We start from the raw sequence: 22,732 nt of genomic DNA, 5'->3' as shown, positions 1-22,732 counted from the left end.
CCCACTTACCTCTAGTCTTCAACCGTCCCGAAAACAGCCATGTAAGCGTAACTCAATTTTATAATTTCGAATGTTTATTTTTACGCGAGCGATTTAAAATGGCCGCAGGCGACGCGCGCGGTGACCGGGCCGGGAATGAATGAAAGCCCAGGGGTTGTTGAGAGGGCGGGGCTGAACAGAGCTGAATACCCTACCAACTACAAAAGCCCTCCGTTCCGCCACTTTTCCATTCAAAAAGAACCATCTTTCTATATTCGCTTAACGGAAAAGTCTTTGGTACCCTGTTTGCGTTACATCCAACTAAATCAAAAGCTGCTTTTCCAGACAGTCCGCGTTTTCTGTAGTTTTTTACTACATTTAGATGTTCATTGTTATACTCATTTGGATGCTATTGAAAATTTTTGCGGGATCGTTTCATAAAGTACGTTTTATGGTGTGGTTATTGTGCATTCCGCGGATAGTTATAGCCGCAGTTTCTTAGAGATATGAGTTCTCTTTGCAAATAATGGACTGACCCGGGAATAAAAATTCCTACTGTATATTAAGTGCCTCGGGAATTCACTTAATATGTTCAGAAACATGTGAGAATTAGCTTCGACGTTTGCTTACGTTATTGAAATTGGAAATTCTTGTACAAGGAATTCGATTTCAATGTTTCATGTTTTGTGATCATGAAATGTGCATAGGTAAAATGATATAACCTATTTCATCATAATAGTTATAACGATATGATAAGGTTTTTCGTTATTATGGTTTGAGTACACATTAAAAATATTTAAAAACTTAGTCTTATCTTTGGATGTTTGTTATTCAGCCCGAGGTCCGCTCGTATACTTAGTCCCAAGATTTGACTTACGGGTGTTTTAAGGAGGGCGGTTTCTCCCCGACTTAATGTACTTTACTCGAAAATGGTAGAACAAATTTTTCATTGAATGTTTTTCTATGCATATAGTACCTGTTTATTGCAATTATTACATGCTTGTAATTATCAGCCGGCGGTTAAGCATGTACTTATCAAATAAGATGCTGACATTAGTTTTCACAACTTGTTTACGTGTATACTAGCTTCTACCCGTGACTTCGTCTGCGTGAGATGATGATGACAATTGATAAAAAGACAGGAATCAAATTAAGCTAACATGTTTTAGTAACTCGCGCGACGTGTTTATTTACCACATGTATGTAAGGAACATGATTGCAATAAATTAATGAATGAAATAAATGAATGAATGTTTCGGAGAGTCCTAGGTCTCCATTTTCTCGCACTAACAGTGCATGAGTGAATAGCGGTCATGCCGGGCGGGCGTCATGTACTACTCAAATTCCATCTAAATCGGTTCACCGCTTTAAGCGTGAAGAGGTGACAGACAGACCTACTTTTGTATTTATAAGTAAGTAATATATTAGTGCTTAGGAATAACATCAAAATAAACAAGTAGCAAACAAAAGCTCCCTAAACGTAGTAGGTAATATTTTATTCAGAGAAAAGTCCGCGTCACATTCGTGAATGTATCGATCACGGTTTCTTAGACGTAAGGTTATTTATTTCAACGGGACACTTTTGGTTTTTCAAAACATGTTCTAAACTAGCTTCTGCCGGCGACTTCGTCTGCGTGGAATAATAATGATGAACTCAAACTACCTCCATGCCAAATTTAATCTAAATCGGTTCAGCAGCTTAAGCGTGCAAAGGTAACAGACAGACAGACAGACAGACAGAGCTATTTTTGCTTTTATAATATTAATAAAGAGTAGGGATAAAGCGACTTTAATTTATTTATGTTGGCAAATACGTGAAATACCTGAAGCATCGGAGAATGTTTCACGTATTCGCCAGGACCTGTACACAACTTAAGATAGGGACATTTCTCACTAAGCTGTTTACCTATGAAAGACTACGACTACGAGTATATGTATAATGGCCAATATTTCGAGCCAGCAATAAACTCGGACATAAAGCGTAATGGGCTATTTACCGGCCGCCAGATTTACAGACAATTAACTGAAACTACCATTAATTGATTTACTGTTTTACTGTACTGATTTTTTTTTGATAGGTATATTTAATAAATTGTCCGGTCCGTGCTGCACGATTCTGGTGAAATCGATCACGACGTCCAAACCCGTATAAGCGCTGCTTGGGCAAAATGGTGAGAAGTAACCGGTGTCCTCTGCGACCCCAGGATACCGGTGAATCTAAAGGGCCTTGTGTACAAGAGCATCATCCGCCCTACTGTATGGTAGCGAGACCTGGCCTGTCCTCGGAAGACATGTCCAGCAGCTTCACGTCACGGAGATGAAGATCGCATACGTAACGAACACATCCGTGGCAGCCTCGGCATCCGTTACGTAGTGGATAAGCTGCAGGAAAGTCGTCTCCGGTGGTATGGCCATATAAGCCGCAGACCGATGGACTACGTCGGAAACAGATGCCTCAACCTCACTGTCCAAGGCCCTAGATCACGCGGCCGCGGTAGGCCTAAGAAGCGCTGGCTGGACGTCGTGATAGCGGACATGCAAGAGAACAATCTCACCCTTGAGGATGCCGATGACCGGGCAAAGTGGAGAAGATTGAGTAGGAAAGCGGACCCTGGCGCTAGGCCGGGAAAACGCTAGGTCGAAGAAGAGGTATCGGTAAAGCACAAGTTAACTGTAGCAAGCTCCATTGCTCCATAAGATAAGTATTTAGCTAAGATTGTATGCCTTTATTATTCAATACTTATTTCTTTAATACTTATACCAGGTGTGGCCTGTAACAAGAGCAAATCATTTAAACGTATGTTGTACTCCTCAAACGATAAAACTTTTGTTTAACAACTTTAAAAAAATATGAATCCGTAAGTTAAGACTTCGTAAGTTTCATACAATATAAATATATATTGTCTTCAATGTACTCTAACATCATTGTGATTGACGTTACTTGTCACGCTTCAAACATAACAAAATTCGCAATACATTGTGTTTTGGATTAAACTTTGAAGGAAATTCGGGTTATAGTTATAGCGGGGCGTGTGGATATGACGTGCGATTCGGGCCCACTTTGCTGACCTAAGCCAGCAATGTTGTATGAAATCCCGTTGCCGGCGCGTTTCACTAAAATGTGATGTTTTGTAACATGTTCTGCTCATTTGCTGACTACCAAATAAACAAAATAGCGTTTTGCAGCTATCATCACGAATATAATAATAAAACATTTCCGTGCACGTTTGAGAAAATTTAATAAAACATAAAAAAATAGAACCAAAATTTAACCTCAGCACCGAAATTTTTGTATCAACATATACGAGTAGAAACTATAGATTTAGATTTATATTTAGATTTATTTATTTCATAATATTAAACTACAATATAAATTATTTTTACATTAATCTTTACGAATTTATATTATGATCGTCAAGTGGAAAATAACAATTGATTATAATTATACAAAAACAATACACAATTTAAAAACCATATTAAGATGAACGAAACGCTTATATAGGTAATTTCCCCTTAATAAACTTTGGGAGAGATGGAAAATAACACAAAGCAAGTCCCATGCGGGTAGTACCGCGGGTATAACTTGTTCATTTATATTTAAGTACCTATCACTAAACTTAGAACTGGCATTAAACATTGTAAATCAAAGTAAAGCGTTGAAACAAGGTTAATTGGTCATCAACTTTAATGGATCGTCTTGATTGAAATGCAATGGCACGGTCAAAATTGCGCTACGTTTGCTAAAAATGAATTTGAGCTGTTATTGGAACTACGGGTAAATGTATTTAGCGTATTCCTGAGTTATTCCATATTTCATGAGTTAAATCACTTACGAAAGTTCCTATATAGGTACTTGAAAATAGCCAAGAATATATATGGAATAAAATAGAGTATGGAAATTTAATCACGTGACTTTTCGTAATATCTGTCATCCCGGATACATTTTTTACAAGCTTTTTATTAACTTGCAATGTAAGTACTTATGTATATGTATGTTTGTAAGGGTCAAATCTTACAAGTTAAATTTGACCCACTTATCGGTTTCCGTAAAAGATGAACATTTGCATACATATGTTAGTCTGGTGACAATGCAATATTATGGTATCATCTAGTTGATCTGATGATCGAGACAGGAGGTGGCCATAGGAACTCTGTGATATAACAACGCAACCTATTGTGTTTGGGTTTTTTAGAATTGTCTCGATGAGTTTTAGTTGCCTGTGGAAAGAAAAGTACAGTCAGCGATAAAAGCTTGTACCCAAAACGACATTTTTGCCAAAAACTAATTTCTATTAGTTTGGTGTTTGTTGGTGTACGCTTGTAATCTTTGCTAGGTATATTGTTTATCGTTTTTCAATGATAAATATTTAGAAATAGGCGGGACCTATGTACCTAATCCCAATACTCTAACCTACTTGATGGCTTATTTATCTTTCCTGACTTAGACCTATAAACAAATAGTTACCGCAGAAATACATTTTAAATCATTTTGCGTGTTTCCACCGCACAAAGTTTTGATAACCAAATATGAAACAGGTTGCTGCGGGTGCCAAAATTTTAAAACTATGATAGCCCTGACCGCGGCCAATGTCAGAGCTCGCCAACCTTCGCTTGTCAATTTATATTTAACAAATAGAATATAAGAGCCTTCACTTTAAAATGAGAACACGCCGGGCTTGGCATTTTGTCATTATTATGCATTGAAGGCGAAGGCGGGAGATAAAATACCTAGAAGTCGGTTTCGTCGACTATTCCTGAACTAGTTATAGGTAAAAAGGTATATAGAAATTTAATTTCTCCGAAAGCGAGTAAACTGGGGATAACATATTTTCTTGGGAATCAACCTAGAACCTAAGTAGGTATAACGGGACAGCAGTGATTGACTAGCAGGTTATTATTTTGCGGATCAGCAAAGTATTTTTATTTTATTTTATTAATACGGATTTCCGCAGAGTAAGGCCTGATTCTATTAATTATCTATAGTTGTTGTGCCTTTTTCTATATATTGTTTTTTTTATGTGAATATTGTAGCTGATTTTTTGGCGACTTTTACTTGCGACTTTAGGCGTTCTTGGAGATCACAGAACTGACAAATCCTGATAGATTACTGATTCCATAAATTACTAAAACAAGACTAAATAGGGGTCTCGGCGCCGAATACTATTTCGTACCTTTTGTCGTCGAGACATCGAGACTCTTGGCCCGTGGGGTCCGAACGCACTTAAGCTTATTAAGGATTGTAAGGAACTATCCAAAAGGATAGCTGACGTCGCCGGCGATCGCAGAGCTGGCAGCTTCCTCGCTCACAGAATTAGTCTTGCGATACAGCGAGGAAATACTGTCTGCATCTACGGCATCACGCCGCAGGGGTATACTTTTTAGTATTATATTTTAATGTTGGTATTATTTATTTTTAGACTTAGGTTTTATGTTTTGTAGTTTAGTTATTTAATTCAACAACTTGATGTACCTATACCTATACCAATGTAAATATACTAAATATCTTTCAAATAATGCATTTAAAGCGCAATAACTATTATACATTGAGATTACTCATAGACGCAGGTCACAAATCGAACACTGCAAATAACCTGAAAATCGGAAATACATCACATGAACGCCGAACCATAATAAACAACATTCGGTTTGGTAAACTGCTAAGATTACAAATACGAAGCGAATTCGGGAACGTAAAATAACTGTGATACAACGGCAACGAAGTACCTACATTATTACATGGCCGGGAAATGAGAGATTGCAGGCCAAGTCATCCGGTTCAACTTTAATGTATTTATGTGTAACTAGCCGGTGCCCGCGACTTCTTTCGCTTTTGATCAACAAAAAATTTAGTTTTCATATTGAATTTTTGCACGTTTTAATCAAGTTCAAATGTCATAAAAAAACCACATGGAAACTAAAGTATATTAAAGGGTAGGTACTAATCTATAAAAATAAAATCGGGCAAGAGCATGTTGAGCACTGCTCAGTGTAGGGCTCCGTAGCGTGGTTACCATTCTGTCAGAATAAGCTAAACGGGGGCTATTAGTTTAAGTATCATGTACATCACAAGCATACCTAAAAGGGAGTTTTACTATAATAAGAAGAGAAGACTTTGCAATAACTCAAAAATGGCTGGACCGATCATGTTCATATAGATTTCATTGAAATAATTTAGTAAATTTATGTTTTACGATTTTTTTTCATATCTTTTAAGTAAGAGGGAAGGGGACACATATTTTTTTCCTTTGAAGCGACTATTTCCGAAACTATTTAATTTAAAGACCCTTATTCCTTTTGAAAGACCTGTCCAACGATACCATTGGATTAAAGTGAAAAAAATATATAAAAAATTAGGAGGTAACCCAAAAAAACTTTTTGTACCTAGTTTTTATTTTACCGTTCACTCGCCATGTATGATTTTTGTATCTATGTCAAATTGCAGCTTTCTACCACTAACGATCACCGAGCAAAGCCGCGGAGACAGACAGACGGACATTGCAAAACTATAAGGGTTCCTAGTTGACTACGGAACCCTAAAAAAACCGGCCAAGTGCGAGTCGGACTCGCGCACCGAGGGTTCCGTACTTTTTAGTATTTGCTGTTATAGCGGCAACAGAAATACATCATCTGTGAAAATTTCAACTGGCTAGCTATCACGGTTTATGAGATACAGCCTGGTGGCAGACGGACAGACGGACAGCGGAGTCTTAGTAATAGGGTCCCGTTTTTACCCTAACTACTTTTACATGTCTAACCTTCATTTAAATATTCTCAGTTGTATATCGTTACCCAGCATACCATAGCAGCATAACCGAGCCGATAGATAAAGCCGAGGAATCTGACGAGCAAAATTTTAAGGAGAAACGTATACCTATTTTTAAACTTATTGAGATGAAAGGCAAAAACCTGAGCGTAGGCCATATTTTCTGCCGCAATCTTCTAATTTCCTCTATCGCTAATAACGCTATCTGTCTCTCTATCGCACTAATATGTAAGAGTGACAGAGAGACAGAAAACGTTTCGTTGTGGCAGCGCAAACGATAGGCATCTTGGCTAGGCTTAGGATACGTTTACCATTTAGCGATTTATATTTAGATTGCTTTTGGTAACGCTGGAAACACGCGTAAGGTCGTACCTGTATTCCTAAACTACAGAACCTGTGCGTGCTACTCTTAGAATAAAATGGACATTCAAACAACTCTTAAATTGTATTGACTTTTTGGCATATACTCGTATCCATACAATCTGTGGCATATTTACCTATATAAGGCAGATAGAGACCACTTGATTCCGTATTGATAAGCACGATATATTTTTACGAACCGCTCCTTATTCTGGGCGAAATTTACACGAAATCACAATTTGGGACAAAAAAAATGTATGTACCTAATTTTCGTGTAAGTTATGAAAGTTCCATTGAATTAAGAACGGTTGGTTCTTAAGAACAGCTCTTTCGTTACTCTCAAACTATTTTCATTTATTCTTATCGCAATTATAAATAGGTATCCAGTCCAACATCTGACATGGACTCGAATGACTAACAAAACTGTAAAATTCGATTTCATATTAATTCAGTTTATATTATTGTACTTATTATAATCTTTTAAATAATAATGATAGTATGAAATATACATTTTATTGACACCGACTTATAAAGCAAATTTTAGTTGCAAAAATATGTTCGCTAACCAAAATGTCCCTGACAGACCGGGGTATGTTTTTGCTTATAGCTTTGGCTAGGGCAAAAAACACTCAAGTTTTCACAAGCCTTTTATTAAAATTTCATATAAACTGCCAGCGTCAGCAAATTCGGACCCGCGGAGGCTGAATAACAAAGTGGATACGTCTGTCAATGAGCCAATTTGGACACTTCAGCGAATCCATGGGGCCACGGGTACGGGTAAAGGTTGTTTATAAATTGTCATTGGTTACGCGTGCGAAAGAAATAGAAATTTTAGGCGAACAGTCCGACACAGATATTGGTAATATTAATATGTGTTGAAAAAAATCATTGCTCTAGGGTCTAAAACCACGTGGGAAACAGTCGTCTTTGGCCTAGCCAGTGGCTTTTCCTCTTAAGCATATTATTCTGAAGTTAGGTGAGCCACGAACCGATCCTAGCGATTGTTCGCCTAAATATGCGAGTGGAATGACATTTTGTACTTAAAAGCATTGTTGAAAAGTTAATGAACTGTGAACAAAGTATGGAATTGAAATGATAAATTAGGTAGTGATTTATGTTGCACCATTTGCACTCCGAAATTTGAATATAGAATATGCACTACGAAAGCTGAATATAGATTGTTGTTCAAAACATGTATTTTTATATTTTTCATTTCTCATGCTCTCATAGTGGCTCATTGTTTACCTATGAAGCGCGTACCTACGCGTACCGGTCATGTAAAGTAAATAGTAGATTCTTAAAAAAGGGATGAAAGGCGAGGCGTTTTGGCGCTCAACGGAGTGAGAAAGCCAATAGTTCGAATCAGAATGGTCGCTCTACAAAGTAATCTTAACCTTCAATTTTGTTTTGCATCGGGTGTTAGTAAAGGTTCACCGTTAATAAATAGAAAACGATTAAATAAATATTATTCCAAATAATTAAACATCTTACTTCCCGAAACAACTCAAATTTTCCCCTTATCTTAATGACTTAAGAGGCCCACTGATTATCAGTCCGCCGGACGATATCAGCCTGTCAGTTAGAACAAAAATGGGACAGTTCCGAACAACTCACAGGCCGATATCGTCCGGCGGACTGGTAATCAGTGGCCCCTTTAGGGTTCATTTCATTCAGATTTTAAATGGTGCGAGAACTCGAATGCGAGTTTTATAACATTGCGGTATTTGATCGGTCGTCTGAATTGGGTGTAACCTCAAGAGCCCGCAATGTAGGTAACTAAATTCGCATGCGAGTTCGCGCGCCGTCTAATTGAGCCCTTAATGTAGTTTACATCTTACCTTAACTGAACAAATCAGAATACGGACATACAGAATCTCTGAGAGACATTTTCAATCAACAGGATTCGGAAAGGATTTCTTAAATCGCTCGGAGGCGAGAAGATTCCAATAGCCGCTTTTATACTTTACTGTGGAAGTGTGGACGTCCACATACGGTAAGACACGGTTTGCCGTCACGGTAAAATAGGGGAGGTAAGGCTGCATTTCAAAGAGAGACGTGCGAGAATACGTAGTGAGGGATGTGTTTGCTAAGAACCAATAGAATCACTTTATTCACCTATCCTCGCTCAGCTTTCCTTTCTATTGGTTCTTAACAAACACATCCTTCGCTACACATCTCTGTTGGAAACGCAGCCTAAAACGGGTCGCTACCGTAGACGTGCACAGTAAAGTGTAATAACGCCCAATCACTTTCGGATGAAAGCGACCACCTCGGCATGGATTCGTCGTAATTTGGCAGGATATTTACGAAGGTGTGTGGGAGGGAACTTTTATATTCAGACTTATTTAGTCTACTGTGGTTTCATTTTAACGCTAATAAAATGTTCCACATGCCACATAAAAGTAGTGTTCAAATTGTTTAGGTTAGTTAAGTATAAGTACTTACACGCATACCGATTTCCTGGTTACTAAAACCGCTTTTTTAATACGCTTTTATTAGGTCGACCTGTATGTAACTATGTAATGGAATCTAAGGTAACTAATTTAACCATCTTCTCGGTTTCCGATAAAGCTGAAAATTTGCATACGCATGTAAGTCGGGTGACAATGCAATACTATGGTACCATCGAGCTGATCTGATGATGAAGACAGGAGGTGGTCATAGGAACTCTGTGATAAAACAACGCAACCTAATTGTGTTTGGGGTTTTTAGAACTGCCTTGAAGAGTATTAGTTGCCTGTGGAAAACAAAGTACAGTCAGCGATAAAAGCTTGTACCAAAAATAAAATTTTTGCCGAAAACTTATTATTTTTAATTTATTTGCCTTATATGAAGTTCTTCTCTCTTATTTATGCTACATTAGGGCGAACATTTCCAAGCATACAGTCAAGTTCATAAATACTTATGTATACTTATGAACTCGACTGTACAAGTAATGTGTAAACAGCCATTTGAATCCGTTGCAACACAACTACCTTAGAGCAAAACATAATTTCAGTCCCCACGTGCGGTTCTTAAGAGTCAATATCAGATCGAGGTCATCAGTAAACTACTAAAAATTCGATAGAGTCAGATGGGGTAAATATAAGACACGAGGAAAAATAAGACTTTTAATACTTAAAAACTTATTCTACTTCATTCCTATTCCATTTAAAAAGAAGTCTACATGCAAGGCTTCTTATTGAACTTAGTTTTTTAATACCCGTGTCTTATATTTACCCCACCCCAGGTAGCATTTAGACGTCATTATGACGTCCGTTACGTCATTATGACGTATAAATGACGTCATTATGAGGTCACTTGTACGTCGCTGACGTCACTTTGCTACCTGGGACCTGACCCTAGTTATAGTTTTGTTAATTCTTGGACCAAATCTCAGTACTGTTCTAAATTTCAGCTACCAAACCAATTCTATTTTGATAATCGGTGAGTGTCAATAACTTCTTAAAAAAGATCAATGGTAAGGTATAGTTTTGTTAATATTTCTTTTATATAAAGACCAAACCCCAGTACCTACTGTGCCAAATTTCAGCCACAAAAGATGTAAATATTTTGATGATGGGTTAGACCAAAGCGCATCGTCTTCGTTGGCTGGGCCACCTCGAAAGGATGGGAGAAGGTCGTGCTATAAAGAGACCATACTTTTATTTGTGTCGACCGACCGGGCGCTATCCTACACATCATCCTAAGTATCGGTGGGCGGATAGAGTGGAGGTAGATCTTTGTGAGCTTGGCGTCAGTGAAAGCTGGCGTGAATTAGCGCAGGACCGGGTAAAATAGCGTGCTCTTGGGTTGAGCCAAGACCCATTTTGAATAATCGCGCCAACCAAGTGTTAATTCTATTTCGATGATCGGTGAGTGTGTCAGGTAGCGCCATGTAAACTGTGAGCCCGTCACAACACTATTACTGAAGCATAACACTATTACAGCGCGTCCGTTTATATCGAACGTTTATGGAGCTGGAAATTTATGGTCGTTCTGTGATCAAGCGAATCGGTTATAGACTTACAGTCGCCATCAGATATATCGGAGCGGCCGAGAGACTCAAAAATATCTGAACACGCACCTAGCGCCATTACAATAGAGGCGTGTTCAGATATTTGTGAGCACCCTGGCTGCTCCGATATATCTGATGGCGACTGTACATAAGTATTACTAGACTACATATATTGTGACTCATAGGTATAACCAATGAGGATATAATAAGATAGAGCGGTACTGTCATAGTAAATTTTGTAACCACTTTAAATTCACTGCCATCTATCGACATACTTTAAAACTAAAAATGAAGATTTATAAAAATACGTTAAAATGTATTTAAATATGGATAAATGTTTTTTTTATTTGCATTAATTATTTTTATATGATTTTGACCCATGGTCTTTCACTGGTATACGTTAAAATTATAAATAACAAACGAAACAGTCAACGCCCTCTATACGAGAGCAGGCCAAAACTAGTGGCGCCATCTGATCGAGAATCAAATTTTCGTGATTTTCGAGGCACGTTTTTTCCTTAGACTGTATCCATCTATTACGGAGTTATATCTATCTTTGGTATAACATTGGGCATTGCTATTCTGGCGTAGACGAGGTGATAATAATTAATCGTTACGCCAGTCAAAAAGTAAAAACAATACAAGTGAGTAACTATGATAAGAATTAAATATCATGACTTTTTCTTTAAAAAAATATTTTTATTTTATTTTCATTTAATTTTATACGCATCGGATATTCAGATATTACCACACACACACACATTACACCACACACATTTACATATTCACACACAATAAACATTCCACACACAACACATTGGACATTTAGGTATTACCTACTTTTCGATCGACGTTAACAATTCGGGTTAAAGATTTTTTATTTTATTTGTCTCAAAAGAAATATTACATTTCACTTATTGAGATAGGTCGATATATGCAAAAAATATGTAGGCTACTGAGCGTTAACAGTAATGCAAAATACATTAAAGATTACTTCGTTACCGAATGATAATTATTTATATGGAATGTTTACTTCTCATGCTCGGTAAGGAGTGGTTTAACTCGCGTGTAAACTTGTTTTTTATGCTCTAGTGTAGTGTAGTGTAGTATAGTGTAGTGTGGGACATCCTTACACAAATTGACTCCTTACATAGTTAAGACGAAAGGGGACGACCGCCACGAATCGCCTTTTCATACAAACGCAGTCCCCATGTTCCTCTCTGGATAATAACATTATTGAAAATATTTTTACACAGTTAGATGTATCATAGCTATGCCCGACCGTTTAATTTTTTCGATTTTTTCATTATTAAGTGTAAGAATTAGAACCATTTAAAAATTGATATGAAATCTGTTTTTCGCTTCTAATTAAAAAAAAAGAAAAATTAAAACGGTTAGGGGCATAGCTATAACTAAAAAAAAAACTGTCAAAATTATTTTCCATGATATCAATATCCAGAGAGGAAAATGAGAACTACGTCTGTATGGAGAATCGATTGTCCCCTTTCCTCTTAAGCTCTTACCGGGATTAAAACCCAGAACCATTTGCTTCATAGGCAGGGTCACTAGTGTCACTAGAAGAAAGAAGAAGAAAAAGTATTTATTAGCACAACATAACAAGACTAAAACTAGAAATAATTAAACTAGGCCAAACCGGTCGTCTTATGCAGGTTTTTTTGTATTAAATAAAAAACCTTAAACAACATTAAACACAATTAACACCCGGCCACTCAAGGGAGAAAATGAAAAATTGTTAAGTAAACATTTACCATTTTAAAAGCAACAAGTTGCTTCTCAACCAATTTACTTGCCACTAACTTTGCCAAGATTTTAAGAAACTATATTACGTAAGTTCACTTAGGCCAAGCGCGTACTACAATTTTAATTTTTGTGACACGATTTTCTCATCGCGCTGTAATAGATACATATTTTTTTCTCGTATATGCGCGCACTGACATATAAACACATACGTTGCGTTTCTGCGAGAAAATTATCGCACGACAAAAAATCGTAGTGCGCGCTTGGCGTAATTGTCCGTTCCGTTTTTTTTCCTTTTGAGGTACTAAACACCAAAAAAGGTGCAAAGCTTAACGAAGATGTCGCTGCGGTGGTTAAAAAAACTATCTCGATATAATGAAATCTAAAGTTTTGTTTGAACCATTTATTATTGGGTTCTTAACCGTCCGATAACAATTTCAACGAATTAAGTTATGAGAATAGCACATGAGAATAGTGTTATCAGTGGAATAAATCCTATCCGTCTGTTTAACTCAAAACAGATATGATATGTGTATTGAAGAAAACTGTACAGTTTTATTTATCACTGTTACTATGCTGTCCTTATTTTGTCAATATTATCCAGCGCCATGAAGAGATTATAAATAAAATACGGCTACTACTACTGCCACAGTCTACATAGCTTCAACCAGTAGCCTAACTCTAAAAGTGGTATTCTATATTTAGGTATATGAGCAGGAGCACACATCAAATGAATACTACGAGTATCATAATATGAATAGCAGGTTGCAGGCAGACCTACTTAATATAATTAATATCGAACGAACCATTATTATGAGCGTTTTAGCGTAAGCGGGGAAAAACGCATTTTATCCACTAGTGGGGAAAGTAATTTGACCTTGGATGGAGCGTGTTTAAGTAGCTTTTGACAGATAACAAAACGTAAAACGCTCATAATAATGGTTCGTTCGATATTAATTATCATTAAATAAATGGTTTGAGAATTTAATAAAAAATACCAAATTTGGCTTTATTTAATGATTTTAAGTCATAAACCTTAAATTCAATAAGAAACATTTGTTTTTTAAATGATGTTGAATGTAATTCTGAACGCACAAGTTGAGTCGATGCAATTTCAAAACGCATCGTCAGAAATGTCAACATTGTCAACAAAATTTTTCTCACCGGCTCCGACACGTAAAAATGCACAACTTCCAGAGTTTTCTGTTATAATATCGTATTATCGTAAAAAATAGTGATTCCAGTGATGAAGATGATCTAACGCCTGTGGATGTTGCACTTTCCTCGCTATACCTATAGTGAGGGGAAAAGTTTTGTGTTACACACGGGTGCAAATGTATTTTACTTCTCGTGTGTTGAAACACTCGTGGGTAAAATACAACTTTGCACCCTTGTATAACAAATAACTATTTACACAATTTTCAATCGTGGCTGAATGCCGGATAGGTCTGAGTGCATTTGATGCCTAAATGCTGTCAAAAAATTACAAAATGGACGGACGAATGTTTGAAATGTATCCTATTTATGAATTATTTCGCTTAAAATTTAGTTTTTACGCCCCAAGTATGATGAAAAACATTGTGTGTAACTCCGGGGGTAAAAATATTGCTTGGGTCTTTAATTCACTTCAGCCTGGTCTAGTCTCCAAAATTTTACTTATCTGCGAACTTGGTTAGTAACATTAGCTTAAGTAGCTAAGTAGCTGACTAAATAAGAAAATGGTTTAATTGATATACTGTGAACAACGTACATGCTCACACGCACTTCAAAGGTTGAGATGTTATTTCAGTGTCGCCATCTGTTGAGAGCCCGTAATAGCGCCTGCGTGATGTGTACCACTTATGAACGGGAGCTGGTAAGAGAAATATAGGTACTCTTTAAGAACAGACATCGAAAGTCATCAAATATGTCTGTTCTCAAAGAGCAAGTTGTAAAAATGGAGAATAAAATTCAATTTTAATTAATTTTGCATAGGTACAATAAAACTTTTACATCAATAAAAGGACTGAAATTGTCGTAATATTACAATAACTAATGTTTTGAAATTAGATCGGTACCGACATTTTATTTACATACATGACTTACGCAGGGTCCAGAAGTGAATGTCGACGTCGCAAATTGGCTAGATATAGGAAACGTGCATGAACTGTAGGGGGCAGCACAGGAGCCCCCAGTTTATTGGCGCAAAGTGTAAATGTCAAGTTTAAGCTTCCAATGTAGCTCACAAGATGGCAGAACCTACAATGCATAATAAAACGTACGTAAAGCAGCAAAGCCCTCAAGCAGCGGGCAGCACTTGTTTTGGCGTGAAGTGTCAATGTACAGTTTATGTTTCCGATTCAGGCCACAAGATGGCAGACCCTCCAACGTGCACGGCCCCTATACTGCAGAGAAACTACAACGCAAATCGCACATTACATATGGAGCAAGCTCCTGGTCCATTACCTATTGGCAAGGAGTTTATTAGTGTACGTCTTGCTGTCTGTTCAGCGGCAGTGTTTGTCGTGTCTAGTGCCCACTTCTGTGATGATAAAATGCAGATGATGATATCAGAGGGGCGAAGATGGCCATACCGTACCTTTTATCGTATGTTACTGTGGCTTTCAATGTTTCACTGCCACTGTGTCACGGCTGTCACTTAGGTCTACAGCTCACAGAGCCAAGTAAATGTAACATATGTAACACTATTACCAACATCTTTAACTCGACACTTGACTTGTGACATAACACCTCCAGCTCCAGCTTACACAGATCTTTTAGACACAAATTAGTTGACATAATCCAACGGGAATAAAAAGATGTACCTAACTCTGCTAATTGATAATAAACGATTTCTCATTCTCATTCTCATAGAGCCACTAGTTTTAAAATGGATTACTCCATATATGTATGTATTCTCTGGCTAAACGCTCCTAATAAGTACGTAATCACTTGGTTCACCGGCTTGGAATAAAAGGATCCGTGTGATTCATATTTATTGAAGGACAGGGGACTACTAGCTTATTAGAGCGGTTTCACATATCCGCGTAGTCAGGCCGCGGGGCGCCGTCTTTAGCGGTCATGCACACTACAACAAACATTATACGCACACAAACCAATGTTATCGGTCCGACAGCTCACGGGGTCCTTTCCGATATCGGATGTCGGAAGGCGTCTATGAGAAAAACAGCTGCAGGAGAGTGCCATATGGCATCAAGTTCGCCTTTTTGCGTTATCTGTCGTTTTTTAGTAAAAATGATTTATTCAATTAATAAATAAATACATCAACATAAATAAATGGGCTAAAACGATTGTAAGTGTAATCAAATTTTTGTTTAAAAGGAAATAAAAATATTCTACTACAATATTTATTGAAAAGAAAAACATGAAATGGGAAAATCCACCTGTAACGATGTTGTTACCCCATATTAAATTAATAATATTGTATTAAGCAGAGACATCTGCTACCGATACCCCAATGTTAAACTACGCTAATCTCAGATCAAATAATAAACCACTAGATAACATAATTAACTAATCCCGGGGAAGCACCAAGGCAAACAATAAGAACAAGAACTTCTCTTTTCACCATGAGGCAAGCGTATCTCATGCACACTAATGTCAGCCTTTAGATAAGTCTAAAGTCTCTAAACGAACTTGGATAGGGTCATTAGGGAAGAACCGGCTCGCGTCTATAAATAATATCAACCCACCAACGGAGCGGCAGCTGACGCCCACGAGGGTTCATCACACATAGCCGTTAACCACTATACGAGTTATCGCCCGGGAGGCTATTGGTCAAATCTGTTCCTGGCTCGCGCTCTATTAGTTCAAAGGAAACCTTTGAGTTCGTATTACAATTTTCTGTTATGTTAATTAATTTGTCTAAAACTAATGAACATTACAATGAATACCTATGTAATGTAATATAATGTATTGCCTCAGGCAATGTAGACACACATAGAATTATGCCTACGATACTAGTAGTCTTGAGTTCAAATTCCAGGAAGATTAAAATTTTGTGTTAAAAAATGTTTGCGACATATCAATATATTTATTTTGGTCCATATGTCGCATTTTAACTTTTTGAACTTGGCCAACTCTCTGTTTTCTGTGTTTCTAAATATTTATGTAACCAATCGAGTTTTTTAAATATTTCTTAGTTTACTTACTTAACGTAATCTAATTGCTATTCTAGTCATTCCCAGTAAAGCATCTACCTATTACAATTGTCGTTTTCATTACATTTTCCTAATCAGCTCATCACGACTAAACTGCGGTGAAATATCGATAAGTCTATCAGTTAAAGGTTGTAGAAGAACACTATTTAAGAAGCCACAAACGTTTTATATAAACCTTAAGTCTTAAACTCTAGGAGTCAAAACAAATCAACATCCATTATTGCTATCAGACAAAATGAACTTAAATACAAAACTCTTAATAATCCCGAAGAAAACAAACAATGTTGCTATTTCACTGTCAAAAGATAGAGCAAAAGTTTTACTAGAAGTCACCTTGCGTATATTTTTCCAAAATGCTGTATTGACCAAGCTTACTTACTTCACTTCAGTCATTTAATAATGTGTCCTAAGAATAGCAGTGTTTTTTCCTATTCGGAGATAAGCGATGAAATCAGGTCCAACGAGAGCAAACAAGAGGTCAAACACGTAACACCTATTTCTTATTCTACGGCGGAAAATAAATAAGGCGGAAAGCGAAATCATATATTAATACTCAGGATCTGTAGGACTCTTTTGAGGACTTATTTTATTCTTTATACACTTATTTATTATCCCTTACTCCCTGTGTCTGACTGTCTGTAACATGTTCAGTGCTGAACCTATTCAGATGATATTTGGTATGAAGATTGTTTAACTCCCGGAGAAGAACATAGGATAGTTTTTGTCACGGAAATTATCATTCTACGCAGACGAAGTCGTAGGCAGAAGCTAGTATAAAACAGTTCCGATAATTAAATAGTAAGAGAAAATGCGCAGCCTAAACTAATCATGGTCAGACCTTGAACTTTGAAAGTACTTACTACAAAAGAAAATTTATCTGCAGATAAAACCCTAAAAAGCTGAAAACAGTCCAAATTTAGCAGCAAAAGTTAGAAGACGGATTCTAGGCAGTACTTATTTCGTATATTAGGTACATTTTTTTCAACTTTTCAATGATTATATTACTGAGCATATTTTCAATCCATTGTGGCAGAATACCTGCATATTTTCAGAAATTTGGCATTTGTACGGGACAACGGTAGACAATTTCGTGTTATGCTCCTTTTAAGAAGACTCGCGGAATCCTAAAACTGTAGCCTGTCGTTACGACGTTATTATGGATATCAGTCAAAACAAGTTCAGTGTCACGAGTCTGAAGTTCGTTCGCATTTTATTACTTTGTTTCAGGAGTTTCTCCGCAAGTTTCTTTTTGTGAAAAAAAATATATCGGGGCACGTGTAAGAAAAAAGGAGGCTATGCTCCAAGTAACCAAAGTCCAGAGGTATTCTATTATGTTTAAATCTTTTATTAATTTATCGTTAATAAAAAGACTTTTTTTTTAATAATTAGCTCTTTCGATTTCTAAAAGTGTCCATACATTGTTCGTTCCTTTCATTCCGTTAGGTAAACTATCTTACAAAATCTAAAAAGATAACGGTATGGGAGATGTGAATTATTTGGCGTGTAGTGTGTATTAATCTATTTTAACCACAGTTTATCTACCTATTACTCTCTTAAAACAAAGTTTATGTACCTATGTGTCTTGGAATGATGCTTGCACAATTGCACACCTGGCGGTCTAGCATGAGTTGCGATCTCGCGTCTTCAAGTATGGACCCGCGCGCGAGAACGCAACTCATGCTAGACCGCCAAGGTCTGAAGTAGGTCAAACACAAGGCCAATTTTAAATTATGTGTAAAGCAGCAAATATTATGTTCCCAAGGGAAATTATTACCTTGATGCTTTATAGGGCGTTCTGAGGAGTTATAATTATAATTATTAATACAGCCGTAACAAGTAGTATACTTATTTATTTATTTGATTATATTGAACAAAAGAAAACAGTAAAGAACGAGAAGTGGCTTTAATACTAGCCAACTTTAAGGCAAAGCAGAGATTATAAAAAAAAAATTGTGTGTGTGTAATTGTGTTAAAATGCACTTTACCTAAAATATTGAATGATCTGCCAGAAGTTGTTTGTGCTAAATATTTAAATGGTAAACATATAATGCACTTATTAAAAACTAACGACACAAGCTATGTATACTAAGAATCATACTTATGATAAGATATAGGATATAATATTGTTTTTCTTTATGTTATTCTCGAACTCCCCATCGGCACACAAACCTCCATAAGGTTTTGCCTACGATGGGTCTTGTAATAATCTAACAAACTGTAATTTGTTTCCTTATTCAATAAATTAAAAAAAAAGTGTAAAATTTTAATTTTATTAATAAATGATTGTATTGTATTGTATTGTATGTGATAGTATCAATCTTTAAACAAAACAAACACTGGCTCGGTGAGCTGTAGACCTCGCGTTAGGCTTAAAAAATGTAAAAGTAAAAAATACTTAGTTGGTTGTCGTTATCACAGTTAACTCACAATAGTCTTACTCGTAAGTGCCAACGCTATGGCCAGCGCTATGGTCGCTTTATGCCAAATTTATGTAAAAAAATACAAAAACTGGATTGACAAAAAAATCTATTTAATCATAGAATCTGATTGGCCGCGTTGCATAATAAACTACAAGTAATATTACAAGCGGAACTCCTTTTCTAATAAGTGGAATTAGAAAAGGAGTTCCGCTTATAATATTAGTTGTAGATTATTATGCAACACGGCCCTGGTCACAAAATTGTTACGTGTTAAGAATTGCGACCTGTAAAGGAGAACATCCAGACATAAGAAAGTAAAATGCCCTAGTTAAAACGGAGACCTTCGCTGACGCTACGGTCAATTATGTATTTAATTATATGCGAAGTTAATAATATACCATATTTAAATACATCTAGCTTGGTGTTAATACTATAAATTATTAGTATAAATAGGTACGGTCGAGCTCACAAACTTCTTGAGAAGCCAGTTTCAAAAATATATTGCCAGTGTCTTAGAGGCGTGTAATAGTACATTTCGATGCTAGTGCGGAAAGTATGTCATTACTTCACGAGTACCGAGATATCTTGCCACAAGCCGTAGGCGAGTGGCAAGACTCGGGACGAGTGAAGAATGACATATCCGCACGTGTATCGAACGACGTTTTTAATACAGTTGCGAAAAAATAAGAAAAGCAACAAGTAAGGGATGGAATTCGAAACTTTTATATTATTAATTCTGTGACACTGACATCATTGACATTGACATTATGAAGAGGTGTTTTTCTAGCTTTTATTCGACTTGAATAGATTTTGTTATTATAGTTGGTCAAACCAATTTGTCAGTCAGTAACAACCAGGAAAATTATACTCATCCCTTTCTTTTGGGTGCTAGTACTAGTGTAAGACAAAGATAGTATGATTCTCTCTGTCTATGTTTGAAATGAGACAGTCCTTTGACAAACTATATTATTGAACCCACTTCAATGAATGTTTTTTTTTCAAATGCATGTTCTATAAGACAGACACAATTGTAAATATTAAAACATTGTACTATTATTACCTAAATATCGTTATTTACCATTATTTGTGTATCGTATATTTATAAAAACAATATCGAATGTTGCCTTTGGAAACTTAAAACATTCTTGCAGTAAGAAAATACGCCTCTTCTTTGACAGGCGTTCCGTTCCATTCAGACAAATTATTAAGAACGGTTTTTCAACATTAAAAAATAAACGTGTTATAATACTTATAATGATAAGTAATAAAATATGAAATATGCATATTTTTCGTATTCTTACATTAACATTAGGTTTTTATGTTGATTACGACGTTTAAAGGAAACTAATATTAACACTCATCAATAAGTAGTCATGAATTGGAACAAAAATTGGAAAAGTAAAAAGCACTAGTTCGCGAAAACCAACTTTCCGCACGCTAAACAGCCACGAAAAGTAGCACTTTTTGAGCAACTGTATTAAAAATATATTTTTGTAGCGTGGGCTAAGCGAAAAAGGTATTGAGCCCATTTTAGCTTGCTCTCCCTGACTCTACCTACCCTACGAAAGAATAATACATACCTTGAGTACACCATACTGGGCCGCCCATAGCACGATGGGCCTTATAACGGACCTTTTGAGCAAGCAGGAAATCGAATAACATCACTCTTTTATGTCAAACATTGCTTATAAAAAATCAATAACCACGGCTTCATATTTGTTCTACATACTCTACACACATTATTATCCAATAAATTATAGTCAAGCATTCATGATATCATGATAAAGTAAAGAAAAAGCACAAAACTCGAATCACGACTGACAGCATACCATAGAGTAACTTATAGCAGCATACTGACAGCCATTTTTACACATTGTGATAAGCTGTTTATGGTAATTGAGTAAGACCTCGCTATAGTATTTACTGTCAGGGGCCCGTTTCTCAAAAGCTTGTAACTTGTAATACAAGTGGAAGTCCCTTTCTAACAAAAGCTGCCAAATAGTGACATCCGCTTGTATTACAAGTTACAAGCTTTTGAGAAACGGGGCCCTGATCGTTATGATAGTCTGTCTAAAGGGGCCCACTGACTATCAGACCGCCGGACCATATCCGCCTGTCAGCTAGAACAAAAATTTGACAGTTCCGAACATAGACAGTATATATATACCAAAGAGTAGTATAATATATAGGTATATACCAAGTAGTTATAGACATGAAACCGAGCGACCAGGGGTAAGAGAAAGACATATTCTTGTATTTCATGTATGGCAGCATAATCCTTTTTCTCTTTCACTCTTATAAATTTCGGTATTTCGCCATCGCCTCCTTGCTATGATGCCATAACCCGACCATGAACAAATGGCCGGTAAAGACAAAGCATGGCACTATTTTCTCTTTCCTCTTATAGGAATCGCAATAAGACTCTATTGTGGACTCTATCAAAGAGTGTCAGACCCTTATAGTCTTAACGCTATTAATAGGGGATATTACTGCAATGTTCTGCCCCCAGAGTCCAGCACTAGCCTTTTTAGTAAACCATAGAGTAACTTATACATACTGTACCTTTAACAGGTTTGTTCGGTGGTATGCTGTAAAGGGTTCGAAACGTCGGGATGTATTATAAATTCAATATACGCGATATAATCCGTTTTCATAGTTTTATTTCATGAGTAACTATCGCGATAACCGAAGACAATACCTATAAGTATTAGGTTTGTGACAAGTTTTTAGAGATAGTAAAATATAACATTTATGCATCAAGGCGGTTTGTTTACAGAGGACCTACCGGGAAACGCGAATCCGAAATTTCACTGTCTGCCTCTTAATCGCTCAAACATGCAAGAGTGACAACATAACATGTAACATGTAAGGTTAGATAATGAAATTTCGATTTTCTTGTTTCGCGATAGACCCTCAGATTGTGGTAGTGGCGCCCCCTTCGCAGAGTTTCGCGTACCCGAGTTTCCCTATTATTGTTCTGCTCATAATTCCTTCACTATTTCAGGTTAACTCAATCATTATTACACAATAAAGTACAAGATCAGTACCTACCCCTAGTGTAAATTTCATTGGATAGCGCGACGTGATGTTTGCGTTAAGTGTCATTTTGTATGGGATTTTGAGTTTCCGAAACGTCCCGCTTGGTGAAAATAGACATAACGCAAACGCGAACGCGCGTCACGCTATCGAATGAAAAGAGGATTTTTTTTACACTACCCCTAGTGTTCAAATCAGGTTCTTAAAAGCTAGAATTTACTCAGCTCGTCGTCTTATATATTGTATCCAGCCTTTGATC

General features: G+C 36.7%; 1 long non-coding RNA gene across 1 annotated transcript in view; it reads right to left on the bottom strand.

Moving 5' to 3' along the window:
- Positions 1–22,732, bottom strand: part of LOC134751092 (uncharacterized) — a 196,214-nt gene that overhangs the window by 103,868 nt on the left and 69,614 nt on the right. The gene's annotated exons all lie outside the window — the stretch shown is intronic.

The sequence above is a fragment of the Cydia strobilella genome, chromosome 21 (assembly GCF_947568885.1).
Source record: "Cydia strobilella chromosome 21, ilCydStro3.1, whole genome shotgun sequence".
NCBI classification, from domain to species: domain Eukaryota; kingdom Metazoa; phylum Arthropoda; class Insecta; order Lepidoptera; family Tortricidae; genus Cydia; species Cydia strobilella.
The sequence above is the reverse complement of the archived record's forward strand: the minus strand, read 5'-3'. Positions and strand labels throughout refer to the sequence as shown.